This window comes from Ipomoea nil, unplaced genomic scaffold (genome assembly GCF_001879475.1).
Source record: "Ipomoea nil cultivar Tokyo-kokei standard unplaced genomic scaffold, Asagao_1.1 scaffold1735, whole genome shotgun sequence".
Lineage (NCBI taxonomy): Eukaryota > Viridiplantae > Streptophyta > Magnoliopsida > Solanales > Convolvulaceae > Ipomoea > Ipomoea nil.
Window position 1 is genome coordinate 1,245,731 of NW_017618163.1, and position 11,365 is coordinate 1,257,095.

The window sequence follows — 11,365 nt, forward strand, 5'->3', positions numbered from 1 at the left end:
AATTAAATAAGAACAAACCCCATTTAAATTTATTCCATCACTTAGTATTTATTTTAATACTAGTTTTTTTTTTTATTGTTTTTTTTTAACGCGCATTGCTTGCGAATGAGATAATGCCCAATAATTAGTTTAAATGAGTACTTCAAAGTATATCAATGGAATATTATATAGGAGATGTTCTTGCAGAGGTAAGTGAATATTGAATTTGTTTAAAGTATATAAATGCAAGATAATATATGAAAGAATGATTATAATTGTCACTACAATAAATGTTTGCAACTTTATAATAACGTTAGTCTAAATACTTAGTCTAAAAGCGATAGTCTAAATAAATACTACTTTTGGTTTAAATTTTTCTATGTCTTCTTAATTCTCTTTTGGGCAGCATTATAATTGTCTTCATCTTCAGTACATGTCATGTCCTTTTTTTTTTTTTTTTTTTTTTTTGTATTATGTCATGTGCAATTGGGTTACTGGTGGTAGCATAGAGGGCATCATCATGCAATGAGATTATGGTATTGTAAGTTTTAGATTTTCTTTGTGTATATGACTGAGATCTTAGTTGTATTATGAACTCTTTAACTTACAAGTGCATATTGATATTTGGTTGTGGTAGTTTTTCCCTATATGTTTCATATGTTGTGAGATTTTTGTTATAGACTATCATGTGAAAGTATTGAACAAAATATTACTCCCTCCGTCCCATTTTGTTTGTCTGGTTCGGTTAACGAGGCTTGACTGAAGCTATTTTTACTTCAATTTTTTATAATATTAAGTTTATTTTTAGTATATAAAATTTATATATTTAGAAACTATATTAAAAGTACTATTAAACATAAAAAATAAAATTTAAAATTAATTAAAAATTACTAAAGAAAATAAGCAATGAAGAAAGAGTTAGATTGACCAATGAATAGAAAACAGGACAGGCAAAATGGGACTGAGGGAGTAATATTTATTATATTTCTATAAAATACTTATAAAATATAATATAATTTGTATTATAACTTTGATATTTAAAGATAATGTAAAAAGAAGATAATGTGCAATGTAGTGAATATAATTAATTAATGAATTTGAATTGAAGGTAATGAATCTTTGAATTGTAGAAAATAAATATTTTTTTGAAGGTTGTAGAAAATAAATATAATATAACTGATGAAATTATATTTTTTTTATAATGAATAATTTTTTTTTTTGAATAATGACATTATAGACATCTAATTATAAATTAATTAAATGCATATATATTATTTTTTTTGTTGTAGCTACTAATTTATTTAATTTAATAATAGTAATAAAGTGGCTACATACTTTACATCAACGACATTAAATTAAAGTCATTCATTTTTTTTAATTTACATTCGTTGTTGAGACAAATTGTTTTGGAAGTTTGTCATTGAAAATTGTTGTCAATAGATGAAGATAATAAATAATTTAAAATATGTTGTTACAATAAATATTGTTATAATGATATAATAAAAAGGGATAAAGTACAAATAAACCACCGGACTATTTATTCTTTTTTTTTTTTCAGATTCAATGGCTTATTTGAGGGTTATTTTACTTATTTGAGTTCGATGGCTTGAAGCAAGAAGGAGCTAGCCATAAAGAGAGAGAGCAATTGCATATGCCAATTCTCAATTCTTGATACTTGATTGGTCCCATTGATGATATGTGATTGTCTAGCAAATATGGTGGACAAGAGCCATGCATGGGATGGACTTTAACTGGCAACTAAGCCATGGGAGAGCAGATCTGTTGAATCATCTGGACATAATTAGTGAAGATCAGAAGAAATAACATTTCTACAAGGATAAAAGCACCAGTGAGCAAAATTCGCTAGAAGCGAAGGGCTTGAACCTCCGACCTTGTGGTTAACAGCCACACGCTCTAACCATCTGAGCTATTCCAGCTACTTGTTAAAATTTTTATACTTCAATTATATAATATAATTAATCTAACCCAAAAGCGCTTTTAAATTTGTAATTCTCTTCTTAACTAGATTAGTGCTAGGAATTCACCTTCTGAATAAAACTACGGTTTTATTGGACAATATACACTGAAATATGTGAAACGGTTATTCAGTTTCATTTTATATACACTGTAATTTTATTTTATTACAACATAACTAAAGTATCATTTTGATATATAACTACAACTTTATTTGACAATATACCCATCAATATGTGAGACATGTTATTCAATTTCATTTTATACATACTGCAGTTTTATTTCGACAAAACTAAAGTATCATTTCAATTCAATTATAGTTTCAGATATAAACACAATACACTGTAGTTTCATTTCGTTATTATTTTTTTTTTTGAAAGTTACTGGCTCTATTACATTGTAGTATCTGTTCATATACTTTCTCAACCTACTGAAACAGAAAGAACCAATAACGCCTCCACTGAGGCTCGAACTCATAATCTTTCATTTCGTTATTAACACATAAAAAGTACGAGATTTGTTAAAATGTAGCGGTCCATTTTTTACTTACAAAAACCACACCGTTTTCAGATCATAGTCCACGGTATAACAACCGCTTCCCGCTCGGCCGATCAATAGCACCCAACAGTGCTCCGACAAAAATTAGCGAGACGCGGACGATAATATTTGACTACACAATCATATTATGCTGATGACAAAGCCAAATTCTCCGTCATTTACTTCCCTAATTACAATTAGTCTCAAACTGAACACATAAACCTTTGTCACATATTATGTTGACGTAACTGCTAATCTTTCTTGCTTTTTACGGTGTATTGTGTATTTTTTTTTTTCCCATTCATTACTACCACAAGTTTCTATCTCTTTCTAATATAAACTAAACAACAATATCATGGTCTTAATACAATCAGTTTCAATGAGCTAGTTGCACTAATAACGTGTTGTAAAATTAAATGTATCCTCGCATGAATCATAGTATTGTTCAGATTGTAAAAAAGTAACAAATATTGGTGATACAGTCACTACTGGAAATTATGAAATTTTCGGCCACCTGAAAGTGATCTTAAATCAAGTTGATATCAAAAAGTGGTCGGAAATAACAACAAAGATTTTTCCGGATACCAAAAGTGATCGGAACAAGGCTTTCGACTTGATTTAAGATCACTTTCAGGTGATCGGAAATTCCATAATTTTCAGTAGTGAGTTAAATAGTTGCATGTATTGATGTGTGTACTGTATCTACGTAGAGTAGAGTATAATTGGAAGAATATTAGCTCAAAGAACTCTTTTATTCCTTGCTCAAAGGGGAAGAGTGAGAGAGTGTAGTGGAGGAGAGGGAGAGGAACTCCTAAAATGAAAGGTGATGTAGCAAAAATAAGATGAGGGCTTGGGTGTGTTATGTCATCATCAATGGATTGGGGGTTATGGCACGCAATATGCAATCACAATAAACTAGGCACTAGCATAAAGAAATCAACAAGAAGCTAAGCAAACTACAAGTTTAAGGAAATGGTAAGACTAACACATACACAAAGATAAACACAAAATAAAGAAATATGACTCAAGATATGGAACATTATCATCCAAATATTTCAACAACCTATGTGATTAGGGAGAACAAATAACCAAGGAATCAAGATGAAATGCACGTAGGTATCCTAATATATGAACCACTCCCGTGATTAATAAACAAGGATAAGAACAAAGAATTGTCCCAATCTCGTGACGTATCAATTCCAAGTCCATCAAGCACACAAAGCATCTAAAGCTAGCCCCCAATTTCTCCTATTTTCGTAGTAAGAAATCTGGTGTATGCAAGGGATGGCTCGAATTCATCACCCAACTCTCGTTGAGGCAAGGAATCCTCCAAATATATGTCAATGAATGTGTACATATCAAACATTAACAACATACAAAAACAAATTATTTATAAACTCAAGAACCCTAGGTTAGTGTTCTTCCCTCTTTTTGTAATAATCACAAATCGAGCATCAAGAAAGATAATATAACCTAACTCAAGTCCATAAACTAACTACACATGATTAAATAGCATTAAGAACACAAAAACATAACTATAAAGCATAAACTAACATTGCAAAAGAGCTTTAAAAGAAGAGTAAGAAACTTCTCTATTGAAGATGAAGAATTTGTGGTTCAATCCCACTCCAATCCATGATTACAAGCTTCGTAGATGAGTTAGAGATGAAATACTAGACTAATCTAAGATATGGAAGTGAAAGAAAGTGAAAAGGAATCTAATTTCTAGAGAGATGGTAGAGAGAATTTTAACCTAAAAAACCCTAGAGTGAGAAAGTTGCAAAATGAATAATGAAGTCTCCCCCAAATCTGGAAATTTTCGCCCTTTAAAATTGTCTTCAGTCCATTATTTCCCATTTACGCGTGCCTTACAGCGTGAACCAGTGCGTAAATGGGAAATAACATTATTTCCCATTTACTCCGCCATTACTGTGTGACGTACAGCTCGCGTAAATGGGTCTCCTGATGCTTTCTTCGCTGATTTCGACTACTTTGAAGTCCAAATTGGCCTTCGTGGTCTTCATGAAAGTTGTAGATATTTTCAATGCCGATCCATGGCCACATGAATCACCTCGATGGGACACTCCTAGCTCCAAATATGATTTTTCTTCCAAAATGTCCTAAAATTATCAATATTTTGCTATTTTCACAAATGTAATCAAAACTAATTAGTAATTCCTATGCTTAACTTTAATCAAATTAAGCAATTCTAAGCACATAATAGGCCTGAATGACTATAATTAAACAAAATATAACTCTTAATTAACACATAAAAGTGACACAATTTAACACTTATCAAAAGGCCAATGCGGGCCCTTTAAATATGCACTTGACCTATTAATCTTGACTCGTTGACTTGGACCATGACCCGAATCGTTTGACCCCGACCCAACTACAAAACGAGAGCACGAACGTATAGGGGAGTCAAAACCAAGGTATATTCCCTCTCAATTGGGATTGCATAGAAGTAATTAAGTAATAGACAAAGTAAGGTAAAGAGAAAAATACATTGGAATCATCAATCTTTTATTAATCATCATTTATCTTTATCTTTATCTTTATCTTTATATATAATAAAGCATAATCTAGTCACAAAATTTTCCCTTTGAAGTGTGAATGCATTTTGATAGAAACAAGATTATAGCAAGTATAAATGCATTAATTGTGTGGGTAGATGTATTTATACATATTTTTTTTAAAGTTATTATGTGTATTTATATTTTATAAATTATACTCCGTATTTTATTATTATAGCTCTATCATTATATATATATATATATATATATATATATATATATATATATATATATATATATATATATATATATATATATATATTAAAGCATAATGAAGTATGGAAAAAAAGTTTATTGTGTTCAAATTTATTGGTAAAGTTTTATATTTAATATAATTTGTGTATATATTCATTTAAACCTCAATTATAATTAATTTGACTCCACATATATAAAGAGGACAAATTAGATATAAAATAAAAATAGTTCTTACATAAATAATCTTTTTTAAATGAATAAGTTTTTGGTGGAGATTTTCGACAAATATCATCTGTACGTTATTTTTGGTGGGTAATATGGTTGAAAAATCCCAAAAATAATAATTCTACATAAAAATTATTATTATAAGGGAAAACAGAAAAACTGGGAAGGAAAAGGTTGAGTGTTTGGGTATAGGTTTTAGCACGAGTTCGAACACAAGGTTCTTTTCCTTAAAATCTTATTTGCTACCTCCCACAATTGCTAGGAGCGTTGTAGCCTAGGTTTCACAGGATAAAACGTGCTACGATTCCTTGTTTAAGCACCTAAACAAGGAACCCGGCAAACAAAGCAAAGCAGTGAACACAAGATGGTAAAGAAGAGAGTAGAAGCAGAGTTTTGAGAAGTTGAAAGCTACTGGAATTCCTTTCGTTTTTGTAGTGTATAAAATGCTTCTGCCCTACGTCTCTTTATATAGGGCTGTGGAAGGGATAGCATTCAACATGTCCATTAAATTGGTGTTAAAACCAATTGTGTAACACCTGTAACGGTCACCCACTAAGTAGGATTAAACTCAGTTTTAAAATTGGAATTAAAACAGTATTAATTCCGTAATAGATGAGTTTAATCTGAACTTTCAGGTTTCTGACCGTTGGGGTGCACGAGAGTGTCACTCTCGTGCTGTGGTACACCACGAGAGTACACCTCTCGTGCTATGGCGCAACACGAGAGTACACCTCTCGTGTTCACCGTTGCACGAGAGTTTTGCTCTCGGTGCACCACAACCTCTCGTGCTCTCTGTATCACGAGAGTGGTGCTCTCGGTTTCGGCCGAGCCAAGTGACAATAACAGATGGAAAATGAACCGCACGACCAGCCAATTTCCGGACGACATTCGTGCCCGCAGGTGCCGGCGCACGCGAGTTCGGGCTTGAATCAAGTCTTTTCGATCTCCTCTAGTTGGATTTTGATTTGCTCTCGATTTCAAATTCAAATAATAATACAAATAACAATAAACTTTTAAATCAACATATTAATAACATAATTAAACTTTTAAAAATATTAACTATTACATTGTATAGTTATACTTACATTTTTAATCGAACTAATTCTGAGCTCAAGAACTCAAGTACGTTTTTTTGTTTCTACAACCATTACTTTCTTTGCTAATTCAGATGATGGTCAAAAATTTAGTTGATAAATTTGTTAAATTAATAATAGTTCGTGCATCGCACGAAACAATTACTAGTTTCAATATATACATCAAGTACAAAGTTTCAATATGACTACAATACTATAAATAATGAAAATATATTATCGTAATATAATTCCTCCAATAATGTCTACCTATAATTATTTACAACACTTTCTAATATATGAATATCATCTATGTTAGGCTTTATTTGGCTTGGTCAATAATACATGCCTGCCTTGACATCATCACTCATATAAGTATATAACTAACTCCAATATGATATAGTAGTAACAATCATGCCTTCATTAATTATTTTATACACCTTGAGCCAAATTCTCCCTTAATATATTTGAAATAAAATGTAAATGTATCTATCATAAATTTAAAATTATTTTATCATTTTATGAACTACAAATAGCTGTTAATATCCTTTGAAAATAATCTCTTTCCAAAAAAAAGTCTAAATAGAAAATAATAAAATTGGAAAAATTAATGCCCTCATTTGGAGAGGGGCAATATATGTCACATTTTGAAAATTGCGGGGCAACATTTACACCACTAATAATTATATGGTGACATTGATAATTGACATTCTTGTGAGGGACATAAATTACAATTTTTTCTACAATTGACTTTAGCATGTTTTATAATTAACATGATATGCCAATGACCTTGTGGTCTATTGGCTCTCCAAAATGGCAGGTCATGGGTTTAATCCCTAGTGGGAGCAGTATTTACTCTTTGTGCTTCAGTAGGTTGAGAAAATAGTTTTATGAACAGCTACTACATACATTGTAACAGAGTCAGTAGTACTCAAAAAATAATCAACATGAATTTTATGGTTGAGTAGGAAACAAGTGAATGTTGCGAAGGAACTCCCCGATACAAAATGGGGTGAAATCTGAGTTCTTGATCTGGATACGAAGCAGTTCGGCAAGGTAGTAGATTGATGAAAACAATAGAGCGGATAATGCATACAAGGGAAGGAATTACTCCCATAATTTCAACCTAAAGCAATACAAGTGAATATTCATTCTCATGATATGAACACTCAACAATTCAAGATAAATTTCAAGAACAAGTATTCAAGATAAATTCTTAAGTAAACTGCCATCTCCCAATGTGCAATTGTGGGTGCTCTAAAATATGTCCTAACCCCCGTTAAGACATAAAAGATAGCTATGAAACAAGTAATTTATGCCTTTAATTACTAGCATCAACAATGTAAATCACAATTGCAACACAAGTTATAAAACCCATAAAAAAAATTAAAGTTATAAAACCCAAATGTAAATATAATAATGAAATTAAGAACTAGGCGCATAGGTTCATAAACACTTTCACCCAAAAATTTCTAAGATGATTTAGCCACTCAGAGCTAAGATAGCATTCATTACAATAATATCAAGGAGTTTACAAGCAACAAAGAAAGTAAAAGCAAAGTGGGAGAAATTCTTCGAATCTTCCTAGCTTTTCTCCATCCTCCAAGGTGACTTGTAGTTCTTGATGTAATCTCTTTTTGCTTTCAATCAATTCTTGTCTCAAAAGACGTAGCTTTTTCAGTTCTAGAGTTTGAGGAAGATGGACCTTTTATAATGGGAGCCAAATAAGGCTAGAATAGGAAATTCTGAATAGCTGATTTCTTGCACAGCACGCAAATTCGACGCGTCCAATCCATTTTCGACGCGTTGAGTCTTCAAATCTCGCTCAGACTCAGCTACTGGAATTCTTCGACGCGTCCAATCCATTTTCGATGCGTCGAATCTTCAGGAACACAAGTCCAATTTGTTGGCTGATTTTGACCATTGTCCCTTTAAGATTAGACTTTGAGGTCATATAGGAGTTGTAGCCCTTTGAGTCTTCTTTTCAATGGCGCAAGAATCACTTCATTTGGATATTCCTAGGCTAAGATATGGTCCGAAAACCAAACTGTCACCAATCTGTGCGAGAATTTTTACATCTTGCTCTTTTTCTCCACTTTTGCCCCACTTTTGCCTTGGTTTGCCCAAGTGATCAAGACCATTGAAGACACCACTCTTTGACTCTATTTGAAGTATTTTAGCCACCTCCTTACCTTCACCTTGACTCCCATTGACTCGAGATTCATTCAAAATGTCCCGAAAGACATACAATTGTCTTCAATTCAATGATTTATGCACCTAAGGATATAAACAAATAAATTAAGGCACATTTTGCATAAAACCAAAATATCTTTCATTCAAAATAAGCCTATATATAGGACAGAAATATGGACATAAACACACTTATCAAATGTTAAACATTATTCTAATGTTTCAAGAAAAACATTAAATGTTGCTAAAAAGTTACAAGAAAAATGATTTTTCTTGGTATTATCTTTCAATACTCTTAAATTTGGTGGCCAGTGAGTTGAATGTCACTAGGTTTTGGGCCTTGAAGGAGTAGGAGAATTTTTTTCGAACTACATTACCAATTTCTGTTTTTTTTTTTTTTTCCTTCATTTATCTTTTCTATTTTGCATTATGTTTATCTCTACCCTCTGTACTAATATATTATCTCTTATACCAGCAAATAGTACAGTATTCAAAAATATGTGAACGAAAAATCTAGGAATGCATACTGCATTAATTTTATAGAAAACTTGAATTTTGTTTCCTAAAAATCTCATATATTTTGTTTCTTGCCTCAATATTATATCTCCCACTTTCTATGTTTTTCCCTCCCGTTATTCTTTGTAATTCTCTTTTTGAAATAGCATCCACTAAAAGTGGCTCTTGTTTGATAAAAGATGGTCTCATTTTGACATAATTTTAAAATTATTCGAGATTTTTTTTTTTTTGAGCTGCAAATAACTTTTACCATCTTGGTGGAAAATGAGCTAAAATTGACATGTAGAATGACCATTTTGAGGTAAAATTTGAGTTGAGTCCACTTCAATTTGGTCAAAGATTGTGTCTATAGCTAACATATTTTATATTTACACTTAACCATTTACGTGTCTATAATTACCATGTTATGTATTTGTAGTAAATATGTTATGTGCTTCATTTTATTTATAGACATATAGACTGTTTACTACCGGTACAAAATCTGTCAACAACAAAAATATTAACCCGTCTAGACCTATATCTCAAAAAAATAAATAAAAAAATCACTTTCTTTACATAAAAATTATTATATTTATCAGTTTGTATATTACAACTATTATTAATATTTATAGCTGCGCTATTATAAATTCTAATTCATAATTTTATTTTAATACAAACAATAATTATTATCATCTTTCAAATGTTAATATTTTATGAAAAAATAACAATGAATCAAATAGAAAAAAATATGATATTCTAACTTTAAGCTAAAACACCTGAAAATGGAAATTATCTGTTAGGATCGAAAACTGGTTCACAACACTAAATTTACGATAGCAACTTGAACTGGAAAATATTGAGAATAAATTTTAGTGTAAGATTTAAAATAAATCATACACAGAGCAAAGAAAATTGAAGAAGAATTTTTTCTGTATTGGCAAAAGGATAAAACAATAGGAATTACAAATATAACTCTCTATTTTTCTCTACAGAATTCTGCTATACTCTCTGTATATTTCGTATGAGATAGAATGGGATGGGATAATCTGATGAAGGATGCTGCCTATTTATAACACCAGGAAGGTCTAGAGAATTCTTAAGCATTTAATATAATATTAAATGCCTAGAACTTGCCATGCAAGAAAAACTTCTCCTGCAAATTTCCCCAAAGCAAATCTAGCCCCTTAGGAAACCTCCTCTCAAGTCCCTTAGGCAAATCTCCACCCAAGTCCCTTAGGCAAACTTCCACCCAAGTCCCTTAGGCAAATCTCCACCCAAGTCCCTTAGGCAAACCTCCACCCAATTCCTTTAGGAAATCTCCTCCCAAAATTATCCCAGGCAAACTTCTGCCCATTCCACATTATGAATTTAATATTTACATTATCTACAGAAAAAGAATGGTTTTCCGAAATTATTTTGTAAAAAATATTTTTCGTGTTTCCAAACTAATTAACCTTAAATTTAAGGAACTAAGTACAACTATACACTCTTCAAAAATATTAAATCTTTTTTAAAATGATGTGAATCAGTTATCGTCTATGAGTTTTAAATTTTAATGTAATTATATTATTAAAAAATTGTCAATGATCTTGCGATCTAGTAGCATGAATTGGTACTTTCAAATGAGAGATCATAGGTTTGAGCCTCAATAGGAGTTAGGTTGAAAAAGTAGCTAAAAACAGATCCTACATCACTACTGGAAATTCAGAAATTTCCGACCACCTGAAAATGATCTTAAATTAAGTTGATACCAAAAAGTCAAAAAAGTGATCGGAAATAGCAACAAAGGTTTTTCCGGATACCAAAAGTGGTCGGAACAAGACTTTTAACTTGATTTAAGATCACTTTCAGGTGGTCGGAAATTTCAGAATTTCCAGTAGTGCATTGTAACGGGGTCAGTAGTACTCAAAATATATATATATATATATATATATATATATATATATATATATATATATATATATATATATATATATATATATATATATATATATATATATATTATTGAAAATTTTGAAATTGAACAATAGATGTATAATATTCACTCATAGTAACTTTTTCGATCAATCTTTTGAGAAAGCCATTTTGTATATAATCAGCTAACATGTAACAGTTAATTTACGA

General features: G+C 31.0%; 1 non-coding gene across 1 annotated transcript; it reads right to left on the minus strand.

Annotated features, from left to right (window-relative positions):
• Positions 1-1,840: 1,840 nt before the first annotated feature.
• TRNAN-GUU lies at positions 1,841-1,916 on the minus strand. Its single transcript has one exon. It is a non-coding gene; the product is annotated as a tRNA-Asn (tRNA).
• Between the last annotated feature and the right edge of the window lie 9,449 nt (positions 1,917-11,365).